Raw genomic sequence first — 14773 nt, forward strand, 5'->3', positions numbered from 1 at the left:
AGAAATGAGAACAAAAATTGAAGCGAAATAGATTTGCAAAAATAAAGTGTTCTGATGTGATAGAGTATATTGCTGCTGTGCTATTGATTGCTTATATGCCCTGCAACTCTCTTACAAATGGGCTAAACATATGGTTAAAGTCAACTCAAAAGCAAGAATGCACTCTCAGATCATAGGTGAACACAATTTGTGAGCCAATGTCAAGCGGCATATGTGTGTAGACCCCAGCTTCCATCTAGGGGGGGATATTTATCAAAGGTCTGGTGGACCTGATCGGACAGTGCAGATCAGGTCCGCCAGACCTCGCTGAATGTGGAGAGCAATACGCTCTCCGTATTCAGCATTGCACCAGCAGCTCTTGTGAGCTGCTGCTGCAATGCCGCCCCCTGCAGATTCACGGCAAATCGGCCGCCAGCAGGGAGGTGTCAATCAACCTGATCATACTCAATAGGGTTGATTTTTGGCGATGTGTGCCCATTTGCTCAGAGCAGGCGGACAGGGTTATGGAGTAGCGGTCTTTAGACCGCTGCTTCATAACTGCTGTTTCAGACTCGCCAGAAACACAGGACCTCAAGCTCCATCCGGCCCCTAGGTTTCAGTAATGAATTGCAGCTGTAAACCCTATTTAGGTATGCTTTTCAATAAGGGATACTAAGAGAATAAAGTAAATTGGACATTGCACATTGTAGTTAGGAAGAATTAATTATTTGGTAACCAGAGTATTGTAGATAACCTAGAGGTTCTTGGGAGTGTCGATAAGTATACAGAGAACTCTTACAGAGGGAAACTTCTAGATCACTACTGGTGCTAATGATCTATTATTTGTCTGTCAATTATTTAACTATACAAATGCCTGATTATATATAAATAAAATGGATCGATTCCAATTTGTCGATTTGTTTTCAACTGGTTTTCAACTATAAAAATGCACTTTTTGAATAGATGCAATCATATTAGTAGTTTTTTGCCAGTTTCTTGGAGCAGCAATTACATTGTGCTATTTTTCTGTCGATCACAATCCATTTTATTGATCATTTTGAAAATATTTTTGAAACCATATTATTAAACACCTAAAGGCGCTATATCCAGAACTGGCCTTTTTGACATCTTTTCAGCTATTCCAAAGACAATGTGGAATAATTCTATAATGTTACAACATTTTAGAGGTGAATTTACATACATGGGCCTCTAGTTATCAATGTCTGTCGGACCTGATCCGACAGAGCGGATCAGGTCCGACAGACATTGCTGAATACAGCGAGCAATACGCTTGCCGTATTCAGCATTGCACCAGCAGCTCACAAGAGATGCTGGTGCAACGCCGCCCCCTGCAGACTCGTGGCCAATGGGCCGCCAGCAGGGGGTGTCAATCAACCCGATCATACTCGATCGGGTTGATTTCCGGCGATGTCTGTCCGCCTGCTCAGAGCAGGCGGACAGGTTAAGAAGCAGCGGTCTTTGTGACCGCTGCTTCATAACTGCTGTTTCTGGCGAGTCTGAAGACTCGCCAGAAACAGAGGCCATCAAGCTCCTTATGGAGCTTGATAACTAGAGGCCCTGGTCTAGCCCGGGGACAGTATTGGAAAAGAGCGATATGTTCCAGTACCTGCCCTGGGCACTTCAAATGCCACTAGGAACCTATCCATGCCCCCTTTCTTAAGTAATTCCCATGGTAAAGTGTACGTTACTACTTTCTGAAGTAATTCCCACAGTAAAAATATAACATGTTTAGGTAAATGTGGAGTTGATATTAATGCCCCCCACCACAGCAGGATGTGGTACCTTCAAAATTTGGGATGCTAAACTACACCTTTACTGTATATTTATTTAATATGTGATATCCCATACACTTAAGAAGATAACCAGGAAAAATAAGACTTGTGATGGTTACTTTACATAACGCCCTCTTCATAACCAGGCTTTCAAATGGCATCTTGCTCTCGTGACTGGGATTGTGGCTTTGTTACTGGACTTTCAAATAGGATTTCACTATTGTGACTGGGATATCAAATGGGATTGTGGCTTTATGACTACAATGACAGTGTGGTTTCCATTGTTTGCAGTAACATTACTGAAATCCAGTCACAATGGTGTGTTCCTGCTTGAAATCCCAGTCCCAAAAGCACAAACCCGTTTGAACAACATTTTTTTATTACATTATTGCAATGGAGCAGTTTCATGGTTTAAAGTGTAAAAACTTTTAAAATCCTGTTTTGGAAAATAAGATAAGCTATGGTCACTTCCTTTTAATAGAACAGAAGTATATCTCACCAAACCAGAAAACAGTGCCTTCTTAATAAATAATTGGAAATATTGAAGAAAAAAATAAACAATACTTTAAAATATTAAAAGTTTCAATATAGTCACTAAGTAACCATACCCACTATACCTATCAAACCTATATACAAATGACCTTCATATTACCCGTGATCAGTATGGATTTAGTTTAAAATAGGTTAATCTCACACATGTAAATGAGTATTTCCCTTACACTGTACAAAGGGGTTAATTTGAAATAACTGTATTGTAACCTTAAGTTGTGTAAAATGGATATTGTATATGTCAGTTGAGGTTGGATTCTTAGTTTCAATGCTGTTAACAAGCACTTAAAGGGACAGTCCAATAAAAATTAAACTTTCATCAACCAGATAGGGCATGCAATTTTAAACAACTTTGCAATTTACATTTATCAACAAAAACTTTGCAATTTACATTTATCAACAAAATTGCTTTGTTCTCTTGGTATTCTTTGTTGAAATATAAACCGAGGTAGGCTCATATGCTAATTTCTACACTCTTGAAGGCAGCCTCTTATCACAATGTATTTTGACTATTTTTTCAAAGCTGTACAGTGCTAGTTCATGTGTGCCATATAGATAACATTGTGTTCTCTCCCATGGAGTTATTTATGAGTCCTCAGTGATTGGCTAAACTTCAAGTCTGTTAAAAGAACTGAAATAAGGAAGCAATCTACCAAGGTTTAGATACAAGGCAATCATAGAGGTAAAAGCATATTTATATAATCGTATTGGTTACGCAAAACTGGGTAATAGATAAAAAAGGAATTATCTATAAATTAAGCAATACAAATTCTGATGTAGACTGTCCCTTTAAGAACCAAAAACATGTTTTTAGAAAATTTCCTATTGAAAACTAATCCTTAGCTTTGGGCTTTGGATCACCCAAAAAAAACACATTTGCTATATTGGCTGAATCCAACTTATCAGGAGCAACTATAGAAATTATTGTGATGAAAGCAATGGTAAATATTTACCTTGAGAGGTTAGGAGTAGATTGGAATGGTTAATAGACTGAAGCAGAAGGCCAAAACCTAGGAGTCCTTGCAGACTTGTACCATGGGATAAAGCAGAGCGTAGTCAAAATGACAAGCCAAAGGTCAAGCAGAAAATCAGTCCAAAATTTACGTAATGCCAGGGATTAAATAAATAAACACAGTCCAAGCAGATAGCTAAAGGTCAGGGAGTGGACAACAGGAAGATCAGGGCTGGAAGCTCACAGGTAGATAGGTAAAGAGGAGCCAAGGAGACTAATGAAGATTTGTGATGTGTGGATTTCCAAGAACAGACTGAGAGTAGGCAGGTAGATCTATAGGTTAAGGGGGGGAGTTTTCAGATCATAGGATGCTCACCAAGAAGAGGAATATTAATCAGTGTCTTTGAGGTGTGTATATAGATATATACAGTGTGTATATATATATATATATATATATATATATATATATATATATATATATATATATATATATATATATATATACACTGTATATGTATAATATTGTATCTCCATCTGTACCCACTACACAGAAAAAACAATCATCATGGTTACAAGTTAAGGGATTACACAAATGTGTTTTTTCTTATTGTAAAGCATGTAAACATGCTGTAGTAGGTAGTTATTTCATTTCAGCCACTACAGTGGAAAATTTTAACATAAATAAATTGAGTGCAATCTATGCCATTTACAATACATTGGCAAAACTTTACGAGAAGTGAGATCCTGCATTAGGTAACATTTGTCAAGCATTGCTGTAGACACTAAAGGGAGTAGGAAAAGAGAAGATAAGCTATTACCCATAGCTAAACACTTTATAGACAAACATACACGTAATACTGATTCCTTCAGATGGACAGTTGTAGAAAAAGTCTCACTATCAGAGGAGGAGACTTAGACAAAATCCTAAGTAAACACAAAGTTTATTGGATATGGGGTTTAAAAAACAGAATACCGGAAGGCTTTAATTCTAGATTTGAGATAGTCAATTATTGGCAATAAGATTGATGCAAAATAACACTACACATAGTTAAGTACAGTATTTTATAGTATAGTTCATACACAGAGATGTTTCATAGACAAATAGGAACTTTCAACACCAGTTGTTGGGAAGTCATATATATATTTTTGGTCCCTCTTATATAAAAAAGGAACATATAGATAAATAATGACAGGGTTTCTGATAATATACATGGTATATAGGTTTCACCCTACTTGGGGACAATGTTGAGTCACCGTATCAGGGACAATGTTGTGAAATTTTTAAATGTATTAAAAGTACCTGATGCTGTGGGGTAACCATTAACTTATTGACTTAAACAAGTTTATTTGAGCTGAGAGAAGTTATATAAATCAGTCCACTTCTATTATAATACAACTCTACAGGTAGACATAATGAGTGAAAAAACATATATATATGATGCATGAATATAACATTAGGGGCTTTATGCTATTCTAGCTCCATATTTGCAAAAACCTGTAATTTAAAATCACACGCTTATGAGTGATAGCTGTATATATTTTTGTGTGGGCCATAAAATCAATATAAAATGAATATTAGCACATGTTAGGCAACATAATGCAGACATACATACATAGGCTACCTAATATATGTTAGTTGGTAGCCAGCCCATGAAAGGTTAAATTACACGGTGCATGTTTGAGACATATGGTTTTAATTAAGTAGTTAGATGATCTTGCATTTATTAGCTGTAAGGGCAAAGCATCCACAGGTCTATGAGTATGCCTTCAAGGAGCTGAAACGCGTTAGACCGGGATGTCTTTGTCTAACTACACCTTTTAGGCTTGTATACCATTGATTTTAAATGTGTTAGAATAAACTCACGTTTTTATACTGGAACCTTGTCTGGATTTTCTCTTCCTTTTTTTGATTATATATATATATATATATATATATATATATATATATATATATATATATATATATATATATATATATATATATATATATATATATATATATATATATAAATATATACACACACACACACATATATATATACAGTATATATATATATATATATATATATATATATATATATATATATATATATATATATATATATATATATATATATATAGAAAATGAGGAGATGAAAGCACTCACTGGACTATGGACAGCAGTATCAAATAAAATATCCTTTATTGTGACGTTTCGGGACCAACAGCGTCCCTTCTTCTGACAAACAACAGTTGAAAAAAGCAAACATTTAAAGGCCCCTAAACCACTCCCCATAGTGTCCTACCAATCAAAATGTGCCATGTGCAAAGGAAAGTGAGCCGTGTGCAAAACCGGCAATGATCCTAGTGTTTAAGACTCAAATACACAATAACTTGGTGAAAAGTGTACATAGATTCATGCCTGTGTATATATATTATCTCTGTGTGTGTGTGGTATTAATTTGTCATAAACCGTATCCGATCATATACATGCTCAATATTATCCGCAGTTCACTAATACTAATAGAAAGGAAAACAACATCTGATAGGCGGAGATCACACACCCCTGTTATGTGATAGGCTCAGCCGATATGTCTCACAAGCCCACGCCTTTCAAAACACCGCAAGCCAACTGCGAGAGTACAACATGTAAACACCTGAGCTGATTGGCTGCATGTGACCTAGTAGACTCACTATCACGAGCGATGCCGGAACCTCTGTTCTGATGGTTGTCATATTTCCCACAGTAAACAGGTCCCCCTGCTTCGTAACAGGCCATATTCAATGACCCTACACACCTCTAAATGTCAGCGCTCCAAGTACTTATACCTCACAAATCACATGACATCAAAAAGGCATAATTCACAGTTCGAACAACACGCCGCGATCACCAATGCCTAATGTCGCGGTTGCTATGGTAACCCGAATATAGAACTCAAACCCCGAATTTGGCCGCGTAAAGTGCCAACAAGCCGTTACACACATAACATCACGATGGCATAGCTGACATCCACAACCGTCATCATCCTTATTAGCCTCCGCGGTTATTACGGTAGCCAATGTCAACCCCAATGTTGGCTGTCTATAATGCCAATTCAATACATGATGTGGCACTGTGAGCCACTCTCAAAGCGGATGGCTAAGTTAATCTCGGGAAAAAGAGGGGCAAAAAGAACTGTATACGTTGTATACTTATAACATACATGTGTTCAGGTCCAGCAGGCCTATCGAATAGTATATAAGATCTTTCCCAATTAGGTATCCAAACCTGAATAACCATCTATTCTTTTAATCCACAACAAGGCAAAAAAAGAAACAACAACCCATACCAATATAAAAAATTCTAATTTTCAAAGGAACCAAACGGAAACACCATGTGGCATAATCCAGTCAATCATCTGTCAAATAATGTTGCACAATTACCCCATTATAAAACCTCATACATCAAGAACAATAATATAAAATAGAAAAATAAATAAGGAAAATAAATAAAATGACAAAAATGATAATTCCACACCATCATGTGGTATAAGAGGACCTATTAACCACCTAAATATCCAAAATATCTACCCAAATAGAATACCCTCTGTAGGGTCGACAAGGTTTAACCTACCCCCCATCAGGGGGCTTCATCTCAAAATGTGCAAACGACCACGTCTCCCATAGTGAAAATAAAATAAAAATAAAAATAAAATAGAAATAAAACTGTGCACTAACACTTTGAGTCCAACCATATTGGCCAGAGTATACACATATTAATCTAAAATTAACCCAAACGCGACGTGTGGAATAAAATGCCAGTCAGTTTATGGCGGACTATGAGTCCATACAAATGAAGGTGTACCAAATGGATGCTATTCTATACTATTGTCGTTACATAGACGACATCTTTCTGATATGGCGGGATGGCGAACAGGCCCTGAACGACTGGATCCTTACCTTGAACGGGATGGATAGTACCATTAAATTCCAACATTCGGCCAACAGTGTCACAGTTGATTTTCTGGATGTCAGAGTGTTTAAAACATCTAACAAGCTGGGCACCACGTTGTTCCGGAAGAAAACAGACCGTAACACTCTACTACATGCCAGAAGTTGCCACCAGCCTGCACTCATACGGAACATTCCTAAAGCACAATACCAAAGGGTGATAAGGAACAACACAAATACAGATCTGATGCAGACTCAGTTGTCAGAAATGACACAAAGATTCCTTCAACGCGGGTATAACAAAAAGAATTTGGAGCAACAACGTGAATCGGCTCTCCTAGCCCAACAAGAACAAAGCACCAAAAGTATTACACCAAATCGCAAACTCACGTTTGTAACCACGTATAACCCAGACCAACACCAGATTGCCAAAGCAATAAAGGAAGAATGGAAGATTCTCCAGAGTGACCCCACATTACCATTCACTGAATGGGCAGCACCACGATTGGCATATCGCAGGGGTAGGAGTCTTAGAGATCTATTAGTAAAGACTGATATCCCTTTAAAAAATGAGAAACAAACCTGGCTGAAGAGAAAAATTGGATGCTATAAATGCATTAGTTGTGTAGCTTGTAACAGCATGCACACTGGCACGACATTTCAACATCCTGATTGTCGTAAGAGATATCAGATCAAATACTTCCTGACATGCACAACCCAATTCATCATATATTTACTTAATTGCCCATGTGGGAAATTCTATACCGGCAAGACAACTGACGACGCCAGAGTAAGGATGGCGAATCACCGCTCAAGTATCAGATCGGCAATCAACACGGGAAAGGCAGAACATCCGGTGGCCCGCCATTTCCTGGAAGCAGGACATACTGTGAGCGACTTACGCTTCAGAATTATTGATCACGTGCCAGCCCTACGAAGAGGAGGGAACCGAGCCAAGATACTGCTGAGAAAAGAAGCACGCTGGGTTCACGAATTGTGCACACTGGCCCCGAGAGGTCTAAATATACAGACGGGGTGGCAGAACTTTCTATAATTGATACGAGATGTGAGAGTCCACTGACCCATTGATTCTATGCCCATGAGGGCTAATGAGAGTCTACTTCCCACTCTTGAGTTACTTTTCCTTTTTGGAGTTGAAATTACTTCACCTAATTGTACCAAGTATGGTGTACCGTGATTTCCATTTGTTAGATATTTAATTTTGAATATAGCAAAATATATGAGGTGTGCTATGTTTTTATTTGTTTTTAATCTTGCCTTATTGCACTTGTCACATTTCCATATTTTGGTAATGTCTGTGACTGGTATGCTTTCTATACATGCTCAATTATTTGATAGTTATTTTTTGTTGTCAATGTATGGCGGAACTGACTGGCATTTTATTCCACACGTCGCGTTTGGGTTAATTTTAGATTAATATGTGTATACTCTGGCCAATATGGTTGGACTCAAAGTGTTAGTGCACAGTTTTATTTTTATTTTATTTTTATTTTTATTTTATTTTCACTATGGGAGACGTGGTCTTTTGCACATTTTGAGATGAAGCCCACTGATGGGGGGTAGGTTAAACCTTGTCGACCCTACAGAGGGTATTCTATTTGGGTAGATATTTTGGATATTTAGGTGATTAATAGGTCCTCTTATACCACATGATGGTGTGGAATTATCATTTTTGTCATTTTATTTATTTTCCTTATTTATTTTTCTATTTTATATTATTGTTCTTGATGTATGAGGTTTTATAATGGGGTAATTGTGCAACATTATTTGACAGATGATTGACTGGATTATGCCACATGGTGTTTCCGTTTGGTTCCTTTGAAAATTAGAATTTTTTATATTGGTATGGGTTGTTGTTTCTTTTTTTGCCTTGTTGTGGATTAAAAGAATAGATGGTTATTCAGGTTTGGATACCTAATTGGGAAAGATCTTATATACTATTCGATAGGCCTGCTGGACCTGAACACATGTATGTTATAAGTATACAACGTATACAGTTCTTTTTGCCCCTCTTTTTCCCGAGATTAACTTAGCCATCCGCTTTGAGAGTGGCTCACAGTGCCACATCATGTATTGAATTGGCATTATAGACAGCCAACATTGGGGTTGACATTGGCTACCGTAATAACCGCTGAGGCTAATAAGGATGATGACGGTTGTGGATGTCAGCTATGCCATCGTGATGTTATGTGTGTAACGGCTTGTTGGCACTTTACGCGGCCAAATTCGGGGTTTGAGTTCTATATTCGGGTTACCATAGCAACCGCGACATTAGGCATTGGTGATCGCGGCGTGTTGTTCGAACTGTGAATTATGCCTTTTTGATGTCATGTGATTTGTGAGGTATAAGTACTTGGAGCGCTGACATTTAGAGGTGTGTAGGGTCATTGAATATGGCCTGTTACGAAGCAGGGGGACCTGTTTACTGTGGGAACTATGACAACCATCAGAACAGCGGTTCCAGCATCGCTCGTGATAGTGAGTCTACTAGGTCACATGCAGCCAATCAGCTCAGGTGTTTACATGTTGTACTCTCGCAGTTGGCTTGCGGTGTTTTGAAAGGCGTGGGCTTGTGAGACATATCGGCTGAGCCTATCACATAACAGGGGTGTGTGATCTCCGCCTATCAGATGTTGTTTTCCTTTCTATTAGTATTAGTGAACTGCGGATAATATTGAGCATGTATATGATCGGATACGGTTTATGACAAATTAATACCACACACACACAGAGATAATATTATATATACACAGGCATGAATCTATGTGCACTTTTCACCAAGTTAATGTGTATTTGAGTCTTAAACACTAGGATCATTGCCGGTTTTGCACACGGCTCACTTTCCTTTGCACATGGCACATTTTGATTGGTAGGACACTATGGGGAGTGGTTTAGGGGCCTTTAAATGTTTGCTTTTTTCACGTGTTGTTTGTCAGAAGAAGGGACGCTGTTGGTCCCAAAACGTCACAATAAAGGATATTTTATTTGATACTGCTGTCCATAGTCCAGTGAGTGCTTTCATCTCCTCATTTTCTAAATACCTGGCTATAGCACCCTGGCAAGTTGCGGTCTGTTGGTGAGAGTGCATATACCACTAACAAACTTCTATATATATATATATATATTGTGACAAGATTCCTTTTGTTTCCTGTCTTGGGACTTTACACTGCCACACAGTCTTTTAGGGAATAAGTTTCCACACAAACAAACAGTAATGGAGATCAAGTGGCAGTAAGCCTGTTTATTTTTCATGTCACAGGCAATTCAAATGAAAACAGCAGCAAAATATAAAACAAAATCCTGCCCGTCTAGGCACTAACTAAACATACAACAACAGTGTCTAACTAGTGTCAGTCAGCTAGTCTAGAACTGACAAAGCTAACATAAAACAAACAAAGTTAAAGGCAAAAGATGTTTACCTTAATATATAGGGCCTTCAAACAGCAGGCAGCTGCTCCTTTTTCCTGCAGTGAGGAAGTGAAGGCCTTGAACTAACTCAGACTTCAGGCTTTATAGCAGCATGATTATACACCTGTGTACTGCTGCAGTGTGTGAGAAACTGATTATCCGCAAATCCTGGACTGGAACCTAAAGTAACCAAACTATGTGATAGAACCTTTTTCCTCACATACCTGCCTTCTATGACAAAATCATGGGATCTGTCACATATCCCTCCCCCCAGCTCAGACCTAGAGGGCTGAGCATCTATGGACATCATGGAGTACATTCTAGACAACCCATCCATGATGCCATGGCTTGACCCAGCTCTGTGCTCAACAGTAAAATTAAAGGGCTGTAAACTCAAGAACCACCTAATGACCATTGCATTTTTCTCTTTATTTTAGCACATCCACGTTAAAGGAGCATGATCAATAATCAGATGGAAGTTACAACCAAGCAAGTAGTATTGAAGGGTTTTTAAATGCCCACTTAATTGCAAGGCATTCCTTTTCCACAATAGAATAATTCTGCTCTCGTGGTAGAAGCTTCCGTCTGAGATAAGTGATAGGATGCTCTGCGCCTTGATGTTCCTGGGAAAGGACTGCCCCAGAGCCTACATCTTAAGCATCTGTTTGAACTATAAATTCTATAGAGATTCCAGTGCTACCAGAACAGGAGTAGAGCAAAGGGACTTGTTTAGCTTTTGGAAGGCTTTCTTGGTCTCTGTAGTCCACTTAATTTTAACTGGACTTCTTGCCTTAGTTAGATCTGTTAGTGGGGTTGCTATTGTTGAAAATCCAGGAACAAACCTCCTGTAGTATCCTATAAATCCCAAAAAGGTTCTTACTTGTTTTTTGGTTACTGGCCTTGGCCAGTTCTGGATGGCATCTATCTTTGCAGTTTGAGGTTTCACTAAACGCCTTCCAATGGAGAATCCTAAATATTTTGCTTCTTCCAATCCCATAAAACATTTAGCTGGGTTGGCAGTAAGACCAGAACTCCTGATGGCATTGATAACAGCTTGGACTTTTGAGAGATGGGACTCCCAATCCTCACTATGGATGACCACGTCCTCTAAACAGGCAGATGCATAGTGAGTATGGGGTTTTAATGCTTTATCCATTTGTCTTTGAAATGTAGCTGGGGCCTCATGCAACCCAAAATGCAAAACTGTGTATTGGAAGAGCCCATCAGGGGTGAAAATGCAGATTTCTCTTTTGCACGTTCTGTGAGGGGTACCTACCAATACCCCTTTGACAAATATAAACTAGAAATATAGCAAGTTCTTCCAAGTTTCTCAATCAATTCATCAACCCTTGGCATAGGATAGGTGTCGAATTTTGAAATTACATTTAGTTTTCTGTAATCATTACAAAACCTTATGGACCCATCAGGTTTAGGTACAAGAACAATAAAGCTATTTCAGTTGCTGTGGGACTCTTTGATCACCCCAAGCTCAAGCATCTTTTTTTACCTCTGAGCTAATAGATTCCCATTGAGCTTCAGTAATCGTGAAAGGCTTAAGATTTACAATCTTACCTGATTCTTTAATTATATCATGTTTTATAAGATCTGTTTTCCCAGACACTTTAGAAAACACATCTTTGTTTCCTATTAAGAATTATTTATCCTCTTTTCTCTGATGGCGGGATAAGCCATCAGACACATTTACTTCTGATGACATGTCAGTAGAGAGTGTTGTTGCCCCTGATGCTAGCAAGGCCTCCCTATCCTTCCAGGGTTTAAAGGGACACTGAACCCAAATTTTTTTCTTTCATGATTCAGATAGAGCATGCAATTTTAATCAACTTTCTAATTTACTCCTATTATCAAATTTTCTTCATTCTCTTGGTATCTTTATTTGAAATTCAAGAATGTAAGTTTAGATGCCTGCCCATTTTTGGTGAACAACCTGGGTTGTTCTTGCTGATTGGTGTTCAGAGTTCTGAAACAAAACAAAGCTTAGATGCCTTCTTTTTAAATAAATATAGGAAGAGAACAAAGCAAAATTGATAATAGGAGTAAATTACAAAGTTGCTTAAAATTGCATGCTCTATCTGAATCACTAAAGAAAAAAATTTGGGTTCAGTGTCCCTTTAAGTAAATTGACATGGTAAACTTGTTCAGGTTTTCTTCTACCTGGCTGGCTTACCTTGTAATTCACCTCTCCCACCCTCTCAATGACTTCATATGGACCTTGCCAGGTGGCAAGAAACTTATTTTCTACATCATAAATGTGGACATTACGATTATACGTTTTTTGCTGGGATTCCTGGGCCTTTTTCATGTGTTCCACTACTATAGGCCTAATGGCAGCTATGTGATCCTGCATTTGAGTAATGTGTTCTATGACACTATGGTATGTGGTGGTCTCCTGTTCCCAGGTTTCTTTAACTATATTGAGTAAGCACCTAGGGTGTTGCGCATACAACAGCTCAAAGGGGGAGAAACCTGTAGAGGACTGAGGAACCTACCTAATGGCAAACATTAAATATGGGAGCAGGTGGTCCCAATTCTTTCCATCAGTGTCAATTGCACGGCGTAGCATGGTCTTAAGGGTATTATTGAATCTCTCCACCAAGCCGTCTGTTTGGGGGTGATACACATAAGTTTTTAACTGTTTTATTTTAAGGAGTGTACACAACTCCTTCATAACTCGGGACATAAAAGGATTTCCCTGATCAGGAAGGATTTCTTTTGGTATTCCCACCCGACTAAATATATGTACTAGTTATTTTGCAATGGATTTAAAGGAGGACTGATGAAGAGTTATAGTCTCTGGATAACTTATAGTCTAAGACCACTACAGGGAGTGCAGAATTATTAGGCAAATGAGTATTTTGACAACATCATCCTCTTTATGCATGTTGTCTTACTCCAAGCTGTATAGGCTCAAAAGCCTACTACCAATTAAGCATATTAGGTGATGTGCATCTCTGTAATGAGAAGGGGTGTGGTCTAATGACATCAACACCCTATATCAGGTGTGCATAATTATTAGGCAACTTCCTTTCCTTTGGCAAAATGGGTCAAAAGAAGGACTTGACAGGCTCAGAAAAGTCATAAATAGTGAGATATCTTGCAGAGGGATGCAGCACTCTTAAAATTGCAAAGCTTCTGAAGCGTGATCATCGAACAATCAAGCGTTTCATTCAAAATAGTCAACAGGGTCGCAAGAAACGTGTGGAAAAATCAAGGCGCAAAATAACTGCCCATGAACTGAGAAAAGTCAAGCGTGCAGCTGCCAAGATGCCACTTGCCACCAGTTTGGCCATATATCAGAGCTGCAACATCACTGGAGTGCCCAAAAGCACAAGGTGTGCAATACTCAGAGACATGGCCAAGGTAAGAAAGGCTGAAAGACGACCATCACTGAACAAGACACACAAGCTGAAACGTCAAGACTGGGCCAAGAAATATCTCAAGACTGATTTTTCTAAGGTTTTATGGACTGATGAAATGAGAGTGAGTCTTGATGGGCCAGATGGATGGGCCCGTGGCTGGATTGGTAAAGGGCAGAGAGCTCCAGTCCGACTCAGACGCCAGCAAGGTGGAGGTGGAGTACTGGTTTAGGATGGTATCATGAAAGATGAGCTTGTGGGGCCTTTTCGGGTTGAGGATGGAGTCAAGCTCAACTCCCAGTCCTACTGCCAGTTTCTGGAAGACACCTTCTTCAAGCAGTGGTACAGGAAGAAGTCTGCATCCTTCAAGAAAAACATGATTTTCATGCAGGACAATGCTCCATCACACGCGTCCAAGTACTCCACAGCGTGGCTGGCAAGAAAGGGTATAAAAGAAGAAAATCTAATGACATGGCCTCCTTGTTCACCTGATCTGAACCCCATTGAGAACCTGTGGTCCATCATCAAATGTGAGATTTACAAGAAGGGAAAACAGTACACCTCTCTGAACAGTGCCTGGGAGGCTGTGGTTGCTGCTGCCGCAATGTTGATGGTGAACAGATCAAAACACTGACAGAATCCATGGATGGCAGGCTTTTGAATGTCCTTGCAAAGAAAGGTGGCTATATTGGTCACTGATTTGTTTTTGTTTTGTTTTTGAATGTCAGAAATGTATATTTGTGAATGTTGAGATGTTATATTGGTTTCACTGGTAAAAATAAATAATT

The sequence above is a fragment of the Bombina bombina genome, chromosome 4 (assembly GCF_027579735.1).
Source record: "Bombina bombina isolate aBomBom1 chromosome 4, aBomBom1.pri, whole genome shotgun sequence".
Taxonomy (NCBI): Eukaryota; Metazoa; Chordata; class Amphibia; order Anura; family Bombinatoridae; genus Bombina; species Bombina bombina.